Genomic DNA, 24,617 nt, shown 5'->3' with positions numbered 1-24,617 from the left:
AAGTCACCGTCTGCCCCAGCCATGAGGAAATATTCCAGCCCCAAAAGTACTGAGTCAAAGAGAAAATTCTTATCACCTTGAAGTTGTCTGTAATCCTCTGTAATCTTGTTTAGTGTTTAATTTTCTTCAAGCTTCTTTCATCCTCGTTGCCAATGTCACATTTGTGGCCCGAAATGTGAAGTTAATAAAACATTAAACACAAGTTTTATCAGGTAAACTTCTCAGTGGCTTTATTTTCCCGTTTCCTTTGTTCTCCTGCTTTTGTTCTTATCTCTCTCTCTCATACCACATGACTTCCGGTATATCTCATACATATTCATTATCATGACAGGTACCTGAACATACATTATATAAGTGGGATGAAAAGCTGGTGCAACATAGGAATTCACCAGTACTGCACCATCTACTCAACATTTGGAAGAAGATTCACGTAGATAGGAATAAAACAAATTATCAACTACCAAAATTAATATTGACACAAAATCAACTAATCCCTTTCACAATAGATAACCTTTCCTTTAGAGAATGGGAGAGAAAAGGGATCAAAAGAATAGAAAATTGCTTTTTGGGAAATAAATTATTATCTTTTGAACAAATGAAGGACAAATATGGTATAACTCATGGTACAATGTTTGCATACCACCAACTGAAAAATACTTGAAGGACAAATTGGGAAGCAGGCTGAGGTTACCAGAAGGAAGCAATTTTGAATATGTGATTACAGACACAATAATAATTAAAAGATTTATAACAAACATGTACATCAAGCTGCAAGAGAAAGAGAATGAGGAAACAAGCTGTAAACCCAAACAAAAATGGGAACAAGATCTAAACCTAAAGGTAAAGAATGAAACATGGGAAAAGCTATGCTCCGGAACTATGAGAAATACAATAAACACAAGGTTACGCATGATACAATATAATTGGTTACACAGGCTATACACCATGCCCCAAAAGTTACATAAATGGGACCCAACAGTATCAGACAAATGTTTTCGCTGTAAGAAGGAAACGGGAACAACAGTACATGCAATTTGGCATGTGAGAAAGTGAAAAAGTTTTGGGAAGATCTAAACCAGGTATTAAATAAAATCACAAAAAGCTACATACCAAAAAATCCAGAGATCTTTCCTCTAAGTAATATAAGAAGTAAAGAACTTGGACTCGATTTGGATGGAGCACAAAAAAGATTTATTAAGATAGCCTTAGCTGTAGCAAAAAAATGTATTACGTCAACCTGGGAATTAGAAGATAGCCTGAGAATACAGCAATGGTACATAGAAATGAATAAATGTATTCCATTGGAAAAAATAACATATAATTTAAGAAATTACATCACAGTATTCAAACAAATTTGGGAACCGTACATGGAACACAACAGAGAAGTCCTACCGTGGACCTCCACCGCCTAAAATGACAGAAGGAGAAGAAGACCAAATGAACGGACCCAGTATGTAAAAGTAGAAGACACAAATTTCTTGTTTATTTTCATTGTGTGATGACATTGTTTAATGGGTTTAATGTATCATATAGGTTGAACGTTGAGTGGGTGGGGTGGGGGGTGAAGGAGGGAGGGAAGGGAGGGGGGATAAGGGGAGAAAATGACACTGTTTATATTCAAGAGGGAAACGTTTGTGTGTATTTTGGTCAGTATGGTTCATAGTGTGAAAAATAAAAAAAATGTAAAAAGAAAGAAATCGGGTGCCAGGTGTTGGTGAGGAGAGAGGCATGTTGAATCAGAATTTATTATCATGAAATTCGCTGTTTTGTGGCACCATCACAGTCCAAACATTCATATTATTAACCATCTTGCAACATTACTTTATATTAAAAAAATGCACAAAAAGTAAGGCAGTGTCTTTGGTTCATTGATTAATGAGGAATCTGATTGCAGTGGGGAAGAAGCTGTCCTTGTGCTGTTGAGAGCTCATCTTTAGGCTCCTGTCCCTTTTTCCCAATTGTAGCTGAGTGAAGAGGGCATGGCCTGGGTGATGGGGGTCTTTGAGGATAGAAGCTGCTGTTTTAAGATACTGTCTCATGTAGATGTCCTCACTGGAGTGAAGTCTGGTGTCTGTGATGTCACAGGCCAATTAAACAACCTTCTGGTGTTTATTCTTGTCCTGAGAGTTGGCACCTTCATACCAGGCAGTGATGTATCCAGCCAGAAGACTCTCTATGGTCCACCTGTAGGTGTTTTTGTGAGTCTTTGGTGAAATAGCAAATCTCCTCAGACACCTCATTAAAAATAGCCACTGGCAATCCCTCTGTAGTCTAGGATTTGTAGATGAACACCATAAGCGTCCAGGAAATAAAGGATGTTGCCATACATGCTTGGGGCCAGGGGATTGGAGAAGTACGTGTGGATGAGCAATGTTGGAGAATGGAGGTGTGGCCATATGAATAGGATTTGATATAGGAACGGAGGGGAAGAGGAGCTGTCGGTGTTTATCTTGTATTTGTATGTGAGTTCTTGGACAATACATGGATGAAGGAAAAGATTCTTTACTGTAAAGATGTTGTAAACAGCACCATGAGGCAGGCCATGAGGCTACAAGCTTCCATAAAAGATCTTGCATACTGAGTCTTGCTCTGTGTGTGTCAGCACCTGCTGGCAGCCAAGTATAATCAAACAGTAAGGGATTGCTAGTTGCATTGCAAACATGATCACTATCACTACAGTCAGCATGAAAAGCTGAGGTACTGGGCAGAATCAGAACAGTTGTTTTATTGATTTGTTTTGAGCTTCTTTCACGAGCCTTGATTAAAGATGTTGTGCCCTGACCAATCAATAGTTTGGGAAAGACATCAAAAAGGTTGGAACTGAGCTTGCAGGAAGTTGTGCAGAGTTCAGGAGTCAAGATGGAGGTGTGAGGACATGGCACAAGGAGAGCATTAGTAAGGGATAAAAGACAAGGATCTTATTTAGTCTTGCCAGCTGCTATGCTTTGTGAGGAGTTTGAGGAGATTTGGTATGTCTCAGAAGACTTAAAGATGTCTTCAGGTGTACCTTGGAGAGCATTCTGACGAGATGCATCATTGTCTGGTATGGAGGTACCAATTCTCAGGACAAGCAAAAGACTCCAGAGGGTTGTTAACTCAGCCTCCTACATCACGCGCACTAGTCTTCCCTCCATCGAAGACATCTTCATGAGGCAGTGTCTTTAGAAAGTAGCCTCTGTCCTTAAAGAGCCACACTACGCAGGCCATACCTGCTTCACTCTGCTACCATCAGGAAAAGGAATAGGAGCCTGAAGATGAGCACTCAGCGGCACAAGGACAACTTCTTCCCCACTGCCATCTGATTCCTGAATGAACAATGAACCGCAGACACTGCCTCACTTTGATTTTTAATTTTTCTTGCAGTTGTTTCTTAAATTTTATAAATTTGTTTTATATAAACACCGAGGGCTCCTAATCTTATTGGAGGTTGGGATCTGGAGCTCGGGTTGCCAATGGATTGGACTGGACTGTGTGGCTGCAGGAGTGTTGGAAGAAAATCCATGGAAACTCGAGGGGGGGAGCTTTCTTTCTCTGACTGAAAGAGTAGTTTCAGTGAATTTCTGCCAATGGCAACTCTTACAGCAGAATATCAATTCCATATATTATGACACTGTTTTCATTACATGACAATAAATTGGATCTTGAACCTTGTTTGCACTGTGATGCTGCCACAAAACAACGAACTTCACGACACATTCATGACGATAAATTCTGAATCTAATTGTTCTGCGACCATACAACAATGAAACATTTGTTATCTAGCTATTGTATTTATTGTCTCTTTTCAATTTAATTCAGTTTTTTTTTACAGAAGTACCTGCTTGGCTGCAGGAAGTAATTTTGGTGCATATGTACATTGTTCAATGTATATGAGAATAAGCTCATTATCATTTTGGTCCAGTTATTCCCTTTATAGTCCTAAAGAAGAGCAGTCATTGTAAATTTGATCAACCACATTAAGGGAGTATAATGACCATAAATACCACCTCAAGTCTGGAGTAGTATTATTCAAGCTGGAAAAGGTCATGATTGTGTTTCTGTGCAGAAAGAAGATTGTCAGATTCATGCTGCAGTAAAATAACTTTGTGCTGTGTGTCCAAACTTCTAGCCAATTCTCCTTAACTTTGGACTTGGGAAATATGGGGGAAAAAAGTGTTTAAATACATGCTGGCAGATGGTAAACTCTTAAAGCAATTGAAACATTTGAAATAATTACCTTGAACAAAACTTAATCATGTTTAAGCAATAAAGCAGTAAAAATCCCCATCCCTCCTCTGACCCTCTACTTCGCCTTTTTACTGAATTGCTGGAACAACTGTATACATTGTTCTGGAGGACTGTAAACCTTTGCAGCTGTTAACACGAACCCCGCATGTCTTTTAATACAAATTAGGAAAGTTGAGTGACCTTTGAATCCAGACACTTTATAAAGTTCATTTTCAGCTCATGTCTAATTATTTGAGCACCTCATTAATTGTCTCAGTTTTCAACAAGAAGGAAGTTGCAGTCTTCATCAGGAAAATAAAACCTTTATCACTTCGATTTTATTTTATCTTTGAAAACTTATCAGAATCAAGCATGTGGTCCAAGCAGTTAAATAATAACAATGTTTGCTTTAAAAAGCATCTTTCAGGTCAGAAAAATCCAACCACCGCTCCTTTGTCACAAAGAACATCAGGTTTCAAATTTGAAATTTAAACATACAGTACGATTAAAGGCTCTTTCAGCCCATGAGCCCAATTACACCCAATTAACCCCAGTACATTTGGAGCAGTGGGAGGAAACTGGAGCCCCTGAGGAAAACCCATGTAGGCATGCAGAGAAGGTACAAACTCCTTACAGATTCGAACCCCAGACCCAATCGCTGGCACTGCAACAACATTTCCTTTCAGAGCTTCCTTCATTGACCCCAAACCAAATTTTTCAACTAATGGTGTACAAGATTTCTATATCTAACATCAGAATTGTCCAGTAAAATTGAGTTTTTTTTAATAGAACATTTCTATAAAGGTTGTATGTCTCAAAAACGTGACCGTTTCCATATTTTCACAGTGAACAATGTTCCACTTATTTTTAATTTCCTGCACTTGAGCCTCTCTAAATGTTGGGAAATCCAGGCCTTCAAATCGGAACTTTTTAAAATAAATGACATCTAAAATATATTACTCTCTGTGCAACATGAATCAAAACAGCCATAAATTGTGGTACTGTTTGTAAGATAAGATTAAAATTCCTTAAAATGAAAATAACCTTCAACTTTTATGCACATTTCCCAGAAAGCCCAGACCCAAGCCTTAAAATGATTTGTCATGCTCACAATTACATCTCCAGAAGTTGAGATATTACATCTGGGCTCTGAAGGTGTGATGAGGTTAGTTGCAATCCATCATTGGTCTTGGCAATGTTAGTTCTCGACAAAGTAGTATTGCAAACTGACTTGTTAGGACAGTTACTCCATAGGGAGCGTTTTACCCTTGTCTTTCCAAGGAGTCATTGAAACTCAAGTAATATGTTGGACCAAAATGTATCACAAAATATTGATGAGTTTATAATATTCTACTCTATTTCTTCCAAATCTGACAGAAAGATATTTCTAATGAGAGGAAATTTCCCATTAAATCTGGAAGTTGTTATTCAGGTTGCTACTCAAATACCTGCTGTGAGGTAGAAAAGTGATAAACTTTCTGTAAATTTATTCAAATGCCCCAAGGGCACTGTTACAGGACTTAATGCAATAGATACAAACTAAACTCACTAAATTTCAGATAGTACCATTATAATTTTAAACAGTATGATAAGCAACTGTAAATTAACTTTGAGAAGTGATATTCTTTCAGCTTTTACTTGTTAAAGATAGTGAAAATTTTTAGGTTTTTTTTTCTGTTTCATTTCTACCATAATCCCATGTGTCCCTTTCAATTTAACTTATGATTACTTGATTGGACATTGGATTGATTATTTTGATTTGAACTTCCTTTGGTTTATTGGGTATGGCAGAGCAGAGTAACAAAGCCTGCTCATTCATCACCCTGTTGGCTTGCACATCTTTCTCTGACAGCAACCTAACCTACAAAGTTTATGAAAATTTCATCTGCTAAACTAATAACATCCAGAAACTTTTTACAGGTTATAGTAAATTCTGATTCTTTGTTTCTACTGGTTAAATATTGAATAGATACTGTAGCAAAGTATTCTATACTGAGCTACAATTGACATCGCGGTACACATTGTCGAGTTTATGTATACACTGTAGAGTCTAGTGCAAGACTGACACCTCCAGACTTGCATGCTGGGCTTGTATACATCACTGCTTCTGACACATGGACAAGAAGTGATGTCATCAGCTCAAATTAAAAACTTGTGCTAGATACAGGTCAATTTTCTGCGTTTTCCACAGCACGTCCACCATTTTAGGTGCCAGTTTGCTTGCTGGTAAGTGGGTTGCCACATGATCCCCTGCAGAAACAGTAATCCCACTGCAGGGACCCCCAAAGTCTTTTTTTTTTCATGTTTGGACAGTTTTCCTCTCTGCCAAGGTGTCTGAACCACAGCTAGTCGCTGCAGATCCAGATGGGCAGGTATGAGGCGGTCAATTGAAAAAGTTTCCTCTTTACTGCCAAGGTCCAAACTGTAGTCGAACCATTGCGTCCTTGTACCTCGAAGGGTCCCTCTAATGGACACTGGAATGGTGCTCGGTGTGCTCCTTTCTGTACAAAAACATGCTTACAGTCCTGCAAACTCTGGGATATATAGGACTTGGTCTGACCATGTTGAGATGTTGGTATGGGCGCTAAAGAACCAAGCTTCTCATGGAGCTTGCTTAGGACCGCTGCGGGCATCTCCTCCCATCCTCTAGTCTGATACAAATTCTCCTGGAACCATCAGGTGTGTGCCATAGACCAGCTCTGCAGATGAGGCACCAATGTCATCCTTAGGTGCTGTTTGTATGCCAAGAATACCCATGGCAATTCATCAACCCAGTTAGATCCCTGCAGACGTGCCATAAGGGCCTGAGGAACCGTTCTACTAGTCTGTTGGATTGTGGGTGGTTCACAGTTGTGCGGTGCAACTTGGTACCAAGCAGGGTGGCCATTGCTCACCATAGGCTTGACGAATTGGGCACCCGTCAGACGTGATGTGTGCTGGCAGGCCGAAACGTGCTATCCAGGCAGAATTGAGGGCCCTGGCGCAGGTGTCTGCAAGTGGAACTTCCTCTGGCCACGACGTGTCCCGATTCACTATAGTGAGAAGAAAACAGGAACCATGCAACACCAGCATGGGGCCTACAATGTCCACATATATGTGGTCAAACCTCTGATATGTCAGCTCAAGATTGTAGTGGGGCTTTCGTGTGCTGCTGGACTTTGGATGTCTGGCAATGAGTACATGTCTTCACCCATTTGCTAACCTGTTTTCGAAGGCTATGCCACCATCCAGACAATCATTCTGATTAATGGATGTGCAAACCCATTACCGCATCAAACATCTGCTGCCTTCAGAACGATTGGGCAAGGATGACCTGTAGATACTTCGCACAGGAGTTTGTGCTCCCCGGGCCAACCGGAATTTCTTCCAGCTGCAGGTTCGAGTCTTCTGTTCCATAATGCAGGATCTCTTCATCTGCTTTTTTGCTTTCACAAGTGCAACATAGTTCACCCTTTGCACTAAGGTCTGCACAGATTCTATGGCTGGGTAAGACAGACTATGTTGGCCTCTCCTGAGATATGTTTGATGACCATCGTGAATTCAGAAATAAATAAATGTCTCTGTTAACGAGTCAACCATGGGATCTTGTACCCTATGAAGGCAAATGTAAGTGGCTTATGATACATAAAAGCCATGAAATGCATGACTTCAAGAAATTACCTGAAATGTCTGATAGCTAAGTGCAGTGCCAAAAATTCTCAATCAAAAGCACTGTACTCAAGTTCTGGTGGTCTTAGGTGCTTGCTAAAGAACGCTAATGGTTTCCAATGCCCATTGATGTTCAAGCACCCCTCCTACTGCCGTACTGGATGCATTCACTGTCAGAGATGTCAGGACATCAATTCTTGTGTGGACCAACCGCACAGCATTAGCCAGTGCTTACTTGGCATTCTCAAAAGCTGCTGACGATTCTTCGACCCAAGTGACATCCCTTGCCTTGCCTAATATCAGGGCGAAGATGGGGCACATGACGTAAGCTGGTGATGGCAGAAACAGGCGATAAAAGTTCACCATTCCAATGAATTCCTGGAGGCCTTTAACTGTGCTGGGCTTAGCGAATACCCGGATCACCTGGACCTTTGCCGGTAGTGGCTTTGCTCCTTGTTTGTCTATTCTATGGCCCAGAAAGTCGATGGTCACCAATCAGAATTGACACTTGGCCAGGTTGATGGTCAGCCCAAACTCATTCAAATAAGTGAAAAGCTTGCATAGGTGGGACTGATGTTCCTGACAACTGTAGCTAGTGATAAGTATGTTATCTAGGTGTATGAAGATAAAGTCAAGATCATGTCCCACTCTGTCCTTTAAATTTTGGAAAGTCAACATGCCATGCTTGAGCCCAAAAGGCATCCTTCGAAATTCAAAAAGGCCAAAGGGTGTAATAATAGCCATTTTTGGTATGTCATCTGGGTGGACTGTGATCTGATGATCCCCAGACCAGGTCTACCTTGGAAAAGATGTAGGCTCCCTGCAAAGTCCTATAAATGTGGTACCAGGTAGTGATCCAGAGTGGTAACCTTGTTCAATCTGCAGTAATCACTACAGGCTCTCCATCAACCTATGATCTTGGATACCATGTGGAGCAGGAAGGCCCGGGAGGTATCAGACTGTTGCACAATACCCATGTTCTCCATCCTTTCAAACTCCTCTTTGGCCAGACAAAATTTATCTGGAGGGAGCCTGCGAGCTTGGGCATGCAGCGGTGGCCCTTCAGTTGGTAATATGGTGCTGCACCCCATGTTTCAGCATCATTAAGGTGAAATGTAGTGCAATTATTGCAGGGAATTCCACTAACAACCTGGTGAATTCATTCTCCAAAAGAGTGATGGAGTCTAAATGCAGGGCTGGCAGCTTGGCCTCACTAGGGCAAATGTCTAGAAAGTATAGGTATGAACAAGCTTTCGTCCCTCTAGATCAACCAGCAGGCCACGAGCTCGGAGAATACAGCTCCCAGTGGCAGTTATGTGACCATGGCCAACGTGAACATCTACAAGAAATTAGTATCGCTGAATTGAAGCAGGATCCTACACATGCCAAATGTCAGGATAGTACCGCAGTTTGCAGTTTTCAATGATGGCCCGAGTTTTCTGTTATGTGTGTCACATTCTGAAGAGGGAAAGTGAGCTGATCTCAGCTTCTGTATCCACCAAGAAACGTCAGCCAGAATGTCTATTCTAGACATAGAAAAGGCTGTCTAGATGGCCATCCACTGTAGCCATTAGCAACAGCTGGCCCTGGAGTTTCCCTGAAATGCACAGGGAGGTGGGCAGCAAGCTTCTGCATGCCATTGATGGGGGAAACACCAATGGCGTCACCCCACTGTCTCCTGGCCAACTGGCAGCCTGTCAACAGATTTGATCAACCCTGCTATTGGTCTAATATTGGAGTTGAACCGTCCTGCTGCTGTGAGCAGGATCAGGTGACCTGTCCTACAGATGTTATGCTTTCATGCTTAGGCCAATAGAGAATATCAGCACAGGCCATGACTCTTCATAGATCACTGAAATCCTCACTGGTCAGCAGCATGTGGATCTCCTCTGGCAACTGCTCCAAGAAAGCCTGCTCAAACATGAGGCAAGGCCTATGCCCTAGTGCCAGTATTTCATTCATGAGCACAGAAGGGGTCCTGTCTCCCAAGCCATTCAAGTGAAGTAAACAGGCCACTCACTCACATCATGAAAGGCTGAAGATATGGATAAGCAGACTCTTGAGCATTATATACTTACTCTTCTCCAGAGGCTGCCGCAGATCAGAAACTCAACATGCCATCTCTTGATCACAGGCATTTAACACACTGTAGTACCACATAGAATTAGTTGTTATCTGCCCCCAACTGGAATTGGGCTTCTGCTTGGTCAAACTGCACACATGGTTGGGAAGTCCAAAACATTAGCAGTTTCAGAGCCACAGAATACATCAAAAAAAAATCATGCTGGGGTCCAAATAGGACTTGGACTACCAGAGCCATTAATGTATTCTAGACTGAACTACTATAGACATCAGTGCATACATTGTCAAGTTAATGTCTACACCATAATGCCTAATACAAGACTAACACCTCCAGGCTTGCATGCTAGGCTTATATATATATATATATACATCACTGCTTCTGTCACATGGTCAGGAAATGACATAATCTGTGATGTCATCATCTCATATAAAAAGCCTGTGTTGGATGCAGGTCAATTTCCCACAGCACATCCTCCATTTTGGGAGCTGGTTTGCTACAATGCTAAGTTTAAAATGAACTGCTGAAACATTTAAGTCAATGAAATTTAACTGTGGCAGTCTATATTTTTTCTTTTTGAATTTGCGCTCCCAAATGGACAGTCTTCAAAATGTGTCTCTCAAAAATGGTAATATAATTACTTCAAATGATAATTCATTTCTTAGAAATGTTTGCATTTTAACAGCATCAGTTCAATATGCTACAACAGCTAGTCTGACTTTGGAAATTATTCTTCATAGAATGGCTTTTGCTGTGAAAATAGAATAACTAGTTATTACATAATCTAATATCAAGATATAGAGGGAAAACTGGTGAGGGCCACAGCCCTGCTAACACTCCTGCCTCTTCATGTACCATTGCACAATTAACAAAATATCACAAGGAAATTCAGTTGTTTCCTCAATTGGCTAATAGTCATGTATTGGGTTAAAACAAAGCAACTGGAACAGACTTCAGGGAAAAATATAAACTGTTAATACTTGTTTGATCAGAACTTCATATTGTCACCAAAGTCTTATCATTTTTATTGATGACTGACTTATGGACCAAACTGAACAATATCCAATGGCTTTCAAACCTTTTCTTTCCACTCACATACTGCCTTAAGCAATTCTTTCCTATCACAGAGCACCGATGGCATAGGGATTACTTAAGGTGATATGTGAGTGGACAGAAAAAGTTTGAAAACCACAGGTTAGACTGACATTGAATAGTATTTCTTATCAAAATGTACATTATCTTGCAGAGTAAACACAAAATTATACAGCTGGACTCTTACTACTTCTTTGCATCCCCTTAACAAGAAGATCCCTAGCTTGTGTATGCTTTCCTGTATTAATTCTTTGACTCATACAGCTTTCCAATTTTATGTTTCCTAATATAGGTAAAATCACTTAAGCAGAATTTGGAATCTTCATAACTTTCCCTTGTGGTGATTAGTGTCAGTGAAGTAATTCTGAGCATTTACATTCTTGTGTATTCTGTAATGGCATCTCTGTGGCTGGTGCCGTCCTGGGAGAACAGAGTCACAACACTGTTCTTAAGGATTTAGCCACTAGATCCTAATGCCAGCAGCTATGTACAGGCTCCAAAAGGCCTGTCACAGGAGCCAAAGGTGCGTGCAAATAAAATCTTGGAACCACAGAGGTCGATGCCCTAGATGGGCTTGGCAGAGGCATGATCGGTTGTAGACTCTGGGGAGCAGCAGACAGGTGCAGGGCATCAGAAATGGGAAGAACACCCCGATGAGAAGCAGAAGGGACCATCCCTACAGGACAGTGACCACTGCAGCAAACAAGCAAGGGGCCCACACAGCTGCGCAACTTGCTGCTGTCGGATCCACGTGGGCCAGGTTGACTTGTGATTGCGGGCTGCTGTAGGTTATTTCAGGGTGACCAGGTATTGGAATAGGGATTTGAGAGGGTACTGAGGGTGAGGGGCTCCCGAAGGGTTCGGGTGCTGAGGCTTCCTCATTGTGTCGGGGGTATGGATCTGGAGCTCTGGCTGCCGATGGATCAAGTGGGAGTCTGCGTAGCTTCAGAGGCTGCGGGAACAGCTGGTGGTGAATCCGGGGACACTCAGTGACTCTGAGGGAACTCTCTTTTGTTTTTTTAATCTTTCTATAAGAGGCATTGGGCAACACTAATGGTGACTCTTTGGCTTATGACAGGGAGAAAGCAATTTTGTCATATCGTAAAATTATCTGGCAACAGGAAAATAAATTGCAGAAAATAAATAGGCAAAAAAATGAGTTTAAAGTTGGCATCTCCTAGCAATCAGTTTGCCAATTTCAAACAACTGAAAAGTTCACTTATCCAGCATCTACCAATCCCCATAGGTGCTGGATTCCATGGTATTACATGTTCCCTATCATTACATGACAATAAAGTCCTTTTGAATCTTGAATCTTCTATTCAGGGGCAAAAGTTTGAACCAGAAATTAAACAGATCTCAAAGGCTGATGAATTCTAACAAGCACATTCAATCATTTGATTTTGCTACAATGCTCCTCAGGCCAAGTCTTGGGTCTAACCATTTTCATTATTGCCCTGCCTCTCACAATAAGGTCAGAAGTGGGGTTATTTACTGATAGTTGCACAACTTACAACTTCTCGTCAAAGGAAGCAGCCCACGTTTGCATGCAGATAGAGTTAGGGAATATTCAGGCAAGGAATATTCATGCCAAAGTGCCAATCAATGACCATATTCAAAAAGCAAAAGTGTAAACACCTTATTTAATTTTTAAAAAGTTTAGACATACAGCATGGTAGCAGACCATATCGGCCCTCGAGTCAGTGCTGCCCAATTTACACCCAATTAACCTACACCCTTGGCATGTTTTGAATGGTTGGAGGAAACCAGAGCCCCCAGGGAGAACATTCAAACTCCTTACAGACAGCGCAGGATTCAAACCCAAGTTTCAATCGCTGGCGCTGTAAAAGTGTTGCGGTAATCACTACACCAACCGTGTCACCCTTTAACATTCTTTACATTCATTAGCATTACCATTGCCCAGTTCTCCCCGTCAATATTCAAGGGTCATCATTGATTAGAAACCCCACTTGACATGGGTACAAGTGTAAATTAGAGGTTGGATGCCCTGCAACTCGTGACTTACTTACTAACAGCCCAAGGCCTATTCACCATCCACAAATTAAGGAGCCTGATGAAATATTTGACTGGGTGAATGTACCATCAACAAGAAGTTGGTCATTATACTGAGCAAACCATTCAATTTGATTGACAGCCCATCAACCACTTTAAAACATTATACACTCTGCCTCTGTGTACAGCATGTACCATCTTCAAATTGTGCTGCAATTACTTGCCTAAGCCATTCAGACAGTTCCTGCCCCCCCCCCCCCCCCCCCAAACCCATGATATTTACCATCAAGAAAAACAGGATCATCAGGTCTATGGAAACACCACCACTTGCAGATCCCCTCTGTGTAACACTACATCCTGACTCGGAGATGTACATTTCATCATCACTGGATCTAGATTCTAGGACTGCCTCCTTAACCTGATGGGCAATAAAACCTTTACCTGATGGGCAATAAAAGCTTGACAGCAATGCCCAGATGCTCAATGAATCACACAGAAAACATATTATTTTGATACAATCACAGAAATACTATGCAAAAGATAAAAGTCAATGTTTTTATTCTAACAGTTCAGTGAATTTTAACTTGATCTTTCTCTCATTTCTCAAATGTAATATCTATACTGCACAGGACTAAATGGAGAAAGTTAATGAATAGGAACATAATAACCGAAGAAATACACATTGCAGTATGCCATTTGGCCCATTCATCAAAGTCAGTGCCATTTTCATATTCTATCCCCATATCCTTTGGTTTGTTGCGAAGCCGGCAGTAATTACCCCTCCGGCACCGCTCCTGACAAAGATAAGTATGCAACCTTGACAAATTCGATCACGTGCAAGGGTTGGGTGTAGTCCGCAGGTCTGACAGGAAAGGAAAAGCTGATACGGTTTCCATTGACAGGTTGAAGCCGGTGTGTATCGATGGCTCACATTCTGCATCAGAACCAGAGTGGTACCCGTGCCATTTGGACCGTGCATCACCTGTCTTGCATCGTTGTACAAGGTTGGGCTGAACTATCAGCCCTCCGGACCATTACCTAGTAGGACAGCTCCAATCAGTCTTGGAGGCTGAGGGGGACTATCATGGTTATGGACTTTGTTGGGAGTGGTGCCGGCCACTGATGTGTTGCGCGGGGATAATAGTGCATATGCGCAGGTATGTTAAGTGTCAGTGTATGGATGATGAATCTCAGATCCAGGAAGAGAATGAGAGGGTCTGGGACACCCATGTGGCAGAGTGATGTTTGGGGAGTTGAAGAATGCAATATTGTGTCTGGTGAATAATTAAAAGAATAGACTTCATGATATGCTGAAAGAAACGAGTGTATTCTTTATTTCTTTGTAAGCTGTGGTAATCAATGCTGTTACAGATCTCCAGTAATCTATCCATCTCTGCCTTGAAAGTTCAATTTAAATTGCTTGATGGGGTGCCAATCAAATGGAATGGTTTGCTCAGTATTAATGCTCAGCTTCTTAAGAGTTGTTGATGCTACATTTACCCAGTCAAATGTTCCATATACCTTTCTGATCACACGAGCACACTCACCCTTTTATGTTGTTTCTGTTCTTTTCCACTTGGTATGGGAGTGTGCACAGTGACAATGTCAGTCATCTGAATCCAGGGAAGGGCAATTTGGGGAAACATGGATAGGTCCCCTCAAGAAAATCTGGACTGACACCTCAAAGGAGACTTTGTTGCTTCCTGTTTCTGCACCAATCTTCCAACGAAAATAATTTGCCTGTTTCTTTTGCCCCTTTGGGAAGAACCTGAATTTGTTTTCACAGCTACCCATCGTTTCACCACTCAGCGTGTCCTCACCTGTGCTTGCAAGGAAATTTGACTTCTATCTATAAATGACCTTCCCAGCCCAAGTGTGGGAAATGGATGTCCTTGGGTTCTGCAGGGGAAAAGAGCTGGAGTCTATTAATCCCCTTATGTTTTCAGAAATAGATGGTATGTTGTACTTCCAAATTTTTTTATTGAGCAGAAAATGCATTCATCCATTTTATCTTACATCTGGCACACTAAGGATAACTGCTAGCTACCAATGCACAGATTGTCTTCATACAGTAGAAATCAGAACTACTTAGGTTTTGTTTTCATTCAATTATCTTTCAAATGAGTCAAGTTAATGCAGGTCTGTCTGAATTAATATTGAGGAAATCAGTCGTTCAACATGGGTTGTGTATTTATTAAAAACTTGGCTCCTTTAAATATTTTACTGCGGCACAATATGGGTAAAATGACACAGATTGGCAGCAATTATGTTATCCAGTAAGAAGGATATCCCTTCAGTTATTTAAATGGCTTTACTGCTCAGAATGCTGAACAATCGGCAACTGAAGACGAAAGGACATGGCCAACAAAAACAGCAGCTCCTGGCAGGATGCCACTCCCATTAAACATAAATGGGCCTCACTGTGTTTGCTTCATCTGAGCAGAGAGCATTTGGAAGTCTGTTGAGATGTTTCATGCACTTTAGTTAATCCCTAATTTTCAACTAATTTGACTCCTTGATGAAGGTGCCTCCAGTGTCACTGAACACATTGTCACATGCTGGGACTTGTGTCAGTTTATCAACATGAAGCATTAAGCCAGCTGTGACTTTTCTGCTGTTGAATATTTCCTACATTTTCTATTCATTTCATATTAGCACATTCTTTTCACACCACACACTTTGTAGCTTGCAAGGTGCCATCACACCTCTGTGTTTTCAGATTTATTGCCAGAACATACATGACATCCCATATCACCCTGAGATTCTTTTTTTCAAGCAGGCAAGGCTGCATTGCCACTTATTGATAGTGGGGGGGGGAACTATACACAGCCTATACATGTAAACAAAGAAATGTAAACAGATAATGAATGTAAACAAACTTACTGTCCAATACTGAGAGAATAAAACAAAAATCAACAAAGTGCACAAGTAAGAGTCTCTGAGTTTGTCATAGAGGAGTCTGATGGTGGAGGAGTAACAACTGTTCCTGAATCTGGAGGTGCGAGTCTTGTGGAACCTAGACCTATTTCCTGATGGCAGCAGCGAGAACAGAGCTGGGTGGTGTGGGAATTTGATGATTGCTGCTGCTCTCTGACGACACCATTCCCTGTAGATGTTCTCAACAGTGGGGAGGGTTTTGCCTGCGATGTCCTGGGCTGTGCCCACTATCTTTTGGAGGGCTTTACACTCGGTATTGGTGTTCCCATACCAGACCGTGATGCAGCCGGTCAGCACACTTTCCACCACACCTCTGTAGAAATTTGCCAGGGTTTCTGGTGTCATACAAACCTCTGCAAACTCTTGAGGAAGTGGAGGCACTGACGTGCTTTCTTGACGATGCCGTTGGTGTATTGGGTCCAGGAAAGATCCTCTGAGATGGTGACTCCCAAGAACCTAAATTTGGTCACTCTCTCCACCTCTGATCCCCCCAATGATCATTGGATTGTACTCCTCTGGCTTTCCTTTCCTGAAGTCAACAATCAGCTCCTTAGTTTTGTGACATTGAGTGCAAGGTGCTGTTGGTACACCATTCAGCCAAAGTTTTGTGTTTTATGCTGATACCTTAAACATCAGGAACTGATTAGCATGTAAATGGTGAACTGTTGGTAAATAATTTATTAATTTTACTGCTATTTATCTAAAGATGTGAGATTACTGGAATTTACTGGATGTCCATTTAAAGAAGCTAAATTTGAGTCTCTCATGATACTGGCAGCTCTGACTGATTGAACATTAATGATTTCTGGATGAGCTCCATAGTGCAAAAAAAAAGGTCCAGAAGTAGACAAAGTAGTTGCAGAAACCTATCTCCTTCAGTGAACCGTTGTTTCCTGTTAGCCACATTGAAAGGCAATAATCTTCACCCCAGAAAAGGCTGTATCCCAGATCATGCTTCTATTCCAAATGGAGGCACAGTAGATTAAGCCAAGCAAACAGGCAGAAAATAATGTACATGTTTTCTGTTTTGATTAGTACTGGCTTTAATTAACAGAAAAATTGTTCTCTGGAAACTTATGAACTATGAAATTAAGGAGAAAAGATGTCTGATTGGATCTGGGAAGTTGAGATGTGGTTCAGTCAGTCAAGTCACTAAAAAGCCTTTGTAAGTTTTTATTGTAGCTTTTCCTCTTGCATTTCTGCATTTTGTCTACAATCACAGTGTCTGCAGACTTTCATGTTTCACCCTGGTGAACTATCATGGGATCTTGATATATCGAACAGAATGCACAGATGCAGCTCAGCAGGACCTTGTATAAGTGTGATCAAATTTTCCTGTAATGGCAATAAAGAACTTGCCGTTGTTAATGTTAACTTGAAGTGATTACTGTATTGGAGTGCTCAGATCTACAGTATTGAAACAAGTTGGTGAAAATGGAATGCAACAATTGCACAAACTATCTAAATTCTGGAGTTCAAGGTGAGTAAATTTCCACATATTGGGGGGAAAATAGAAGATGCCCTCTTAGGAAAGCAATTTGCAAAATATGACATTAGGCAATATATTGATCAAGAATTTAAATCAATTGTATTTCTGACAATTTTTTCTGCAAGTACTCTTTGCTGAAGAAAAAAAGTGGAATTATTTTACTTCTGGAGTATGTTCAGTATATAATCTATTGCTGAGGAAATAATTTTATTTCCAAATGAGAAGACAAGACCATCACCTGCCTATCAACATGTCCACAAGTTGTCATTGAGTGGAGGAGAGACCTCGTCTAAATTTAAAGGTTATTCATGAAATTGATTATGATAATGATGGTTCTGGGTATTAACAAGGATTTGAACCAGATGTTGATTTCTCCCCCCCCCCAACCCCCAAAGGGAAGCACACTTAAATAAAATAGAAATTTTACACACGAGAGCCCATTTACACCAGCTAAGTCTAGTTTAAGAGGGAAGATAAGAACATATTACATTTAGCATTCATAGTTGAGCTTTCCCAGAACCTGTTTTGTTATTTGAAAGGCTTTCCATGCATAGCAATTGATTTTAAGACATCCAATTGCCATATAGTATTGCAGTTGTAGCTTACAGATATGAATTTATTTAATCTCTAGGGTGAGAAAGACTACAAATTAGTCAAGAAACAATAACACCATCTAAGAAATTCACATATGACACCCAAGACAATTTTCCCTAGTGCTCTTATGTGATTTTCCTGTGCTCAGCTCATGCAAAGACCTGAGCAAGAAAAAAAAGGAGCCAGTCACAATGCTTTCCCCATCAGCACACAAAGTTCATACTGCTGCCCTCATGTCTTTGGGGTTCTCACAGCAGTCTCGTAATCTGTCCTTCAAATCTGCTGAGGGAGTGGCAGCCTCTTAATAGAATCTCAGCGTGAGAGCATTATTGCTCCCATCACCATCACTTTGATATTTTCTGGTAGCTGAGACTGAATTGAGGCACGCTCTGAGCTTAATAAGGAGGTGGTGAAGTTCATCCATTAAGCCCAGACCTGTTTGCATGCCTTTCTATTCCAGGAGAGCACTATTCAGTAGCATGTCCACAGCCACCAAGGGAGCACTGTGTAGAATGAGGATGACGGGCAACAGCATGCAGAAGGCACATAAATGGGTGCAAAGGGTCACTGCAGCTAAATGGTTTTGGTTTTAATGGAGAAAACGTTTTTTGGAATGATCATTTGTTTTGCCCAGGCCTCTTTGAATAGTGCAAAAGGGAATCCTGAACTTATTAAAAGAATAGGAAATTGGAATTGTGTCTCCATGGGTTTTATGTTTCCTCCTGCTTTTTATTGTAGAATGTGAGCAAGGTAAAAAATGATGTGAAATCATGGAACCATAAAATAGAAAAAAAGAGCTAATAGAGACTCAAGTTAAATTATGACACATTTAACGTATAGGTTGTGGAAACCCATTGAGGAAAGAAATATTGACAATGTGATTGACTTTAATCAAATGCTCAGAATGGGAAATATGTTTTTATTATTTACTATTTATCCCATTTCAAGATTAGATTTTGGTGTGAATTACATTAGCAACAAAGGTTCTGGGCAGTTCGGAGGCCTGCAAGAGGAAGCCTAACCACTTGATCCAGATTAAAGCAGGATGGATGATAACTGGTCCCTTATTGTGTTTTCAGTTTCATGGGGAAGATAGATTTTAACCAAGCTCAGCTGAGACATATTCAGAAAATTTCCAGTAACATTGTTTGCATATGTTGTCTTCTGCCAAAAATTGAACTTGAGTAATATGGCCTACTCTCTGCCATTGATTATAATTATTTATTTAAAATCTAAGCTGAATAATAAAATTATACTCTATTATATTGATGTCATATTGAATTATTACCACTTGAAATAGATAAAATACTTGATTATCTTTGATCAATGGTTGATATTCATGGAAATGAGGTATATCAAAAACAATTCACATGAAGCATCTCCAATATAACAGTGAATGAACACAGAATTTAAAAAAAAATAGAGGTAAATGCTTTTGGAGTTGAAAAGCCAAGGAGTTGTGGAGGAGGTCAAGGGGAGAAGTTTCTTAATGGATGATAAAAAATGTACCAATGAGTAAATTGTTAAAGGTTTTAAGTTATAATATTAACGGGCTTAACAGCCGTGTCAAGAGAAAAAAGAATATTAATGCTTTTTTTAAAAAAATGAAAGTAAATATAGCCTTTTTACAGGAGACCAACTTAACTGAAAAAAGAACGTAAGAAGTTGAAATGGGATTGGGTAGGACATTTTGAAGGCTATTGAAGGATTTTGTAACCATTTTGATTGATAAACTTACAATTAAACTCAAAATGTAATTTCAGATCCAGCAGGAAGATGTATTATGATTCAATTTTTAGGAAGATAGGACATTTATGAATATATATGGATGATGAAAATTTATAAGAGACAGATTTTTGAATTTGGCAAATTCATGAGAATATTGGAGGAAATTTCATTTTTTTGTTTAGATCCAGTTTTAGATAGGTCTATGAGAGTTATAGTGAGACTGTAAGCAGCTAAAAGAACATTTTCATTGATGAAAGATTTAAATTTAATTGATGCTTGGGGAAGATTTCATCTGAGAGAGGGATTATTTATTTTATTCAACTAGGCATGATTCTTATTCTAGCATAGATGCATTTTTGTATCAGCACAGCTCCAAAGAAGAATTCAGCAAACAGAATATAAAGCAAGAATTTTAACTGACCATTCTCCTGTATTGATGGCAATAGCAATGGTAGATAGAGAAGAATTAGTTTATAAATCGAGATTTAATTCTATGTTATTAAAAAGGAAGGATTTTGTAAATTTATTGGAAGAGAGATAAGGATTTGCTTTGAGACTAATTCTACTTCAGTTATGAACAAATTTATCTTATGGGATGCATATCTATGTGGCCAAATAATAAGTTGTACTACAAATATTAACAAGGATTATATGAGGGAAGCAGAAGAATTGGAAATGGATATAGCAAGATTGGAAAAAGGTTTACAGAGACAAGTTACTGAGGAAAAATGAAAATGTCTTATTTGATATAATACTTTACGGACATGTAGGACAGAGAAATCGATAATGAGAACAAAGTATAGATATTATAAATTGGGTGAAAGGGCATATAAGGTTGTTGGCAATTAAAGACAGAGAAAGTATCAAGAATAATTATTGCAACTAAAAAATTATTCTAATGTACTTATAAATTGCAAGAAATTAATCAAAATTTAAAATATATATATATTAAATTGTATGTTGGACAACTTTTTATCTCAATTTCCTTTGCTAAATTGAATTTGGAAGATAGGTGAGACTTGGATGCTCCCTTCACTCTAACTAAGGTTAAGGAACCATTGAGTTCATTACAAAGTAATAAATCCCTGGGAGAGGATGGCTTCTCGACTGAATCTTACAAAGTGCTTACAGATTAATTAATTCCTCGATTTATGTAAGTGTTAAGACAGGCTGATGAAACACATACTTTACCAGAATCTTTTAAAAAGAGAAGTTATAACTCTGAATGCAAAAAAAAAGATGATTTAAGCCATCTTCATATAGGTCTATATCTTTTTAAAATGCTGATTATAAAATACTAGCAAAAATATTAGTGAACAGGTTAGCAAAATATGTACTGAAGTTCATAAATATGGACAAAATTGTCAGCTGACAATATTAACAGATTAAGTATTAGTCATTTAGCACAAAATAGAGAAGATTTAAGTGTATCAGTGGCCTTAGATGCAGAAAAGGCATTTGATAGATTAGAATGGGATTTTTTGTTTAAAGTGTTTGAAAAATATGGTATAGCACAAACATATCTACATTGGATTAAAGCCTTGTAGAATGGACCAAGGGCTAAAGTAGTAACAAATGGACATGGTTCTGATTCTTTTCAATTAACTAGATCTAGTAGACAAGGATGTCCATTGTCTCTGGTTTTATTTATTTTAGCAATAGAACTGTTAGCAGAATTGATCAAGTTTGATGCTGAAAGTAAAAAGTTTAGAGTTGGTGGAGAGGAATATAAAATTAATTTGTTTGTGGATGATGTTATAATTTACTTGACTGAACCAGAAACCTCATTGCATAAATTATATTTTTAGATTAGAGGAATATGGATTCGTTTTTGGTTATAAAGTGAATTAGGATAAAAGTGAGATCATGTCTCTTACTAGTGAAAATTATACACAGTGTAGAAGAAATACCCAATTTAAATGCCCAAAGAATGGAATAAAATATTTAGGGATCTGAATAAATGATAATTAAAATAATATATTCAATTTCAATTATAATCTTTTACTTTAGAAAATTAGTGAAGATTTAAAACAGTGGATGGATTTACCCATACATTTATTAGAGTTAATTGTATAAAGATGAATATGTTTTCAATAATACAATCATTTTTTCAATCATTGCCTATCTTTGTTCCACAGAATTTTTTTTCCAAGTATTGAATAAAAATAAGAAATTTTCTTTGGAAGGGTAAAATGGTAAGGATTTCTTTAGAAAAATTAAAAGGGAAATTTGAATTGGGAGGGTTACAACTTCCAAATTAAAAAAAAACTATTATAAAGCAGCACAAATGAAATTTCACTCTTCTTTCCTAGAGGAAGGAGAAAAACCAGCATGGATTAAGATAGAGATGGATAAAAATAGGAGAGATGATGTGTGAAGATTTTATGAATAAATAGAGCACAATATTATTAATTGGAGATAGATATACACCATTGCTGAAACATTTGGTTTATGATATGAGATGAGATAAATGATGAAATGGGAACCAAGAATAATATAATTATTCATAAGATGCCATTGACACAAAATGAACTTGTACCATTTACAAATGAATGGTCGGTTGCTTGATATTTGGGCTATTAAAAGAATTATGAAAATAACGGACTGTTTTCAAAATGGAAATCTAATGATATTTGATCAATTAAACAATAAATATGCAATACAGAATAATACAGTATTTTGTTATTGCCAAATAAAGCTGTTTTTATGTGATAAATTAGGTCCAACAATGGTATTGCCTGAAAGGAGTAAAATAGACATTTTAATTGATAATAGATCTGTTTAATACATTTATTTCAGCTATGTATGCATTATTGCAAAAAGGAATATGAAAACAAGGAATTCATAGACCTTGGCAGAGATGGGAAACAGACTTAAATATTAATATTGGGGAGGAAATATTGGTCAGAACTTTGTGATAATATGACAAATACTATAAATGTTTGATATAGATTAGTAAAATATAATGTCTTACATCCTTTGTATCCTATAGCACAGAAATTATATAGGCTGAAATTAGATTAGTCAGATAAATGTTCTAGGTGTGATTGAGAGATGGATACATTTTTACACTCCACCTGGTCATGTTCTAAATTAAAACCATTTTGGATGGAACTAGGAGTATTTTTAGAATGAGTTACTGGAGTTAAATACCCCCAAGATCTTATTCTTATTGGGTAATATATCAGGAATGACCAAAAATGAAATTTAACATATTTCAAAAGGAATTTGTGAAAATTGCATTAGAATTTGCAAGAACATGTGTAGCAGTGTCATGGAAATCAGAATCATATTTTGGACTAGATGGATGGCACGCTAAAATTTGTAGGGGTATACCTCTCGAGAAGATTACATATAATTTAAGAAATAGATATGATTTTTTTTTGAAGATCTGGTGCTTATATTTACAAGTTGTAGGTATTTATAAAAGATATCCCCTAGACTTCTGAGTACCTTATCAGCTCTTTGGAGTTAATTAATTGATATATATTTTGTCAAGGTAGAAGTTTGCTGAAATTATGGGAATTTTAATAACCAGGTGTATTCTTTTCTTATCTTATTTCTAACTTTTAAAATTTCTTCTTACCCTGCTCTAGACCCAAGAACAATATTTTAACTCTTCTTGAATATATTTCCTCCTCCTTGAATGTGTTTTCTTTTTGATGTGAAGGAAGGTTTAATGAGTTTTTGCTAACTGTTTGTGTCATTTTACACACAACAATATAGGTTGTTCATGATGGTAATAATGCATCGTGGTTCTCAATAGCTAAGGAAATTGAGATTCTAAATGGAGTATATGGAACTCATTGTCTTTGGGCTTGGGATTAGAAGAAAACTGATTTACTTAGCTTTTCTCTTGATGTGTGGCCTAGCTGAGGGAGTTATGTTCCTCCTTAGAATCGCTGACATGATTTTGCAATAGTTGTAATTATGACCTTATCCTAGGTCACTTTGAATTGGCTACGATTCTGTGGTATGGGAATGAAGAACTGTTGGGGAAGATGGCCTCTGTCAGAACAAGGCTGGTGTGCAGCCAACTTTTCAATGAGCATTCCAGAGTGACAAAGTCTTCTGTTCATAGAGGGCTTCTCTATGTCAAAAACAATCTGCTGCAGGAACACATCAGGTTGAGCAGCATCTGAGGAGAGGGGAAAAGGAATTGTAGACATTTTGGGTCAGAATCCTTCATCAAGAATTCACTTGATTTATCACCCCCTCCGACTCCACCCACTAAACAGTATTGGATTACAAGGAAAAGGAAGATCAATTAGCACCAAGATTGGGAATTATTATAGCACTGTTCAATTCAGGAGCTGCACTTTAAGACTGTTGGTGCATATTTTCATACTCTTAAGCCGACTTTCCAATGAGACGAGGGAGATTAGAATGCATCTAGGGTGTTTTGGGATTTCCATTATATTGGCGGCCTTTCCCGTACAGTGGGATGTTAAAATTGGCATCATGATCTGAAGCTCCTGTTTCTATGCTGCACTCTATTAATGTTCTCTCTCTTCCTGTAAGTTCCTTTGCTCCTCCATTTCCTTTCCCAGTGCAGTAAAATGGGGTTCATTGGTAGGGTGTTATATTGATGGCTGGCCCCACCTCCCAGCTCTGCCCCCATCTGCTCACATATAATCCTGGTTTCCTGCCTAAACCCAGAACCCTTCTGAAGATGACTGAGACCTTACCCTTAGTTATAAGCTAAATAAAAGTGCTTGTTCTCCCTCAAGTTGTAAGAGCTTTTATTCATGCTACACCTTGTCAATGCCCATCTCTCACCCTTTAGGTTTATTTCAGTTTCCTTTTTTTGGGCCCTCATCCACAGAGTGC

Source organism: Narcine bancroftii, chromosome 1 (assembly GCF_036971445.1).
Source record: "Narcine bancroftii isolate sNarBan1 chromosome 1, sNarBan1.hap1, whole genome shotgun sequence".
Taxonomy (NCBI): Eukaryota; Metazoa; Chordata; class Chondrichthyes; order Torpediniformes; family Narcinidae; genus Narcine; species Narcine bancroftii.
The sequence above is the reverse complement of the archived record's forward strand: the minus strand, read 5'-3'. Positions refer to the sequence as shown.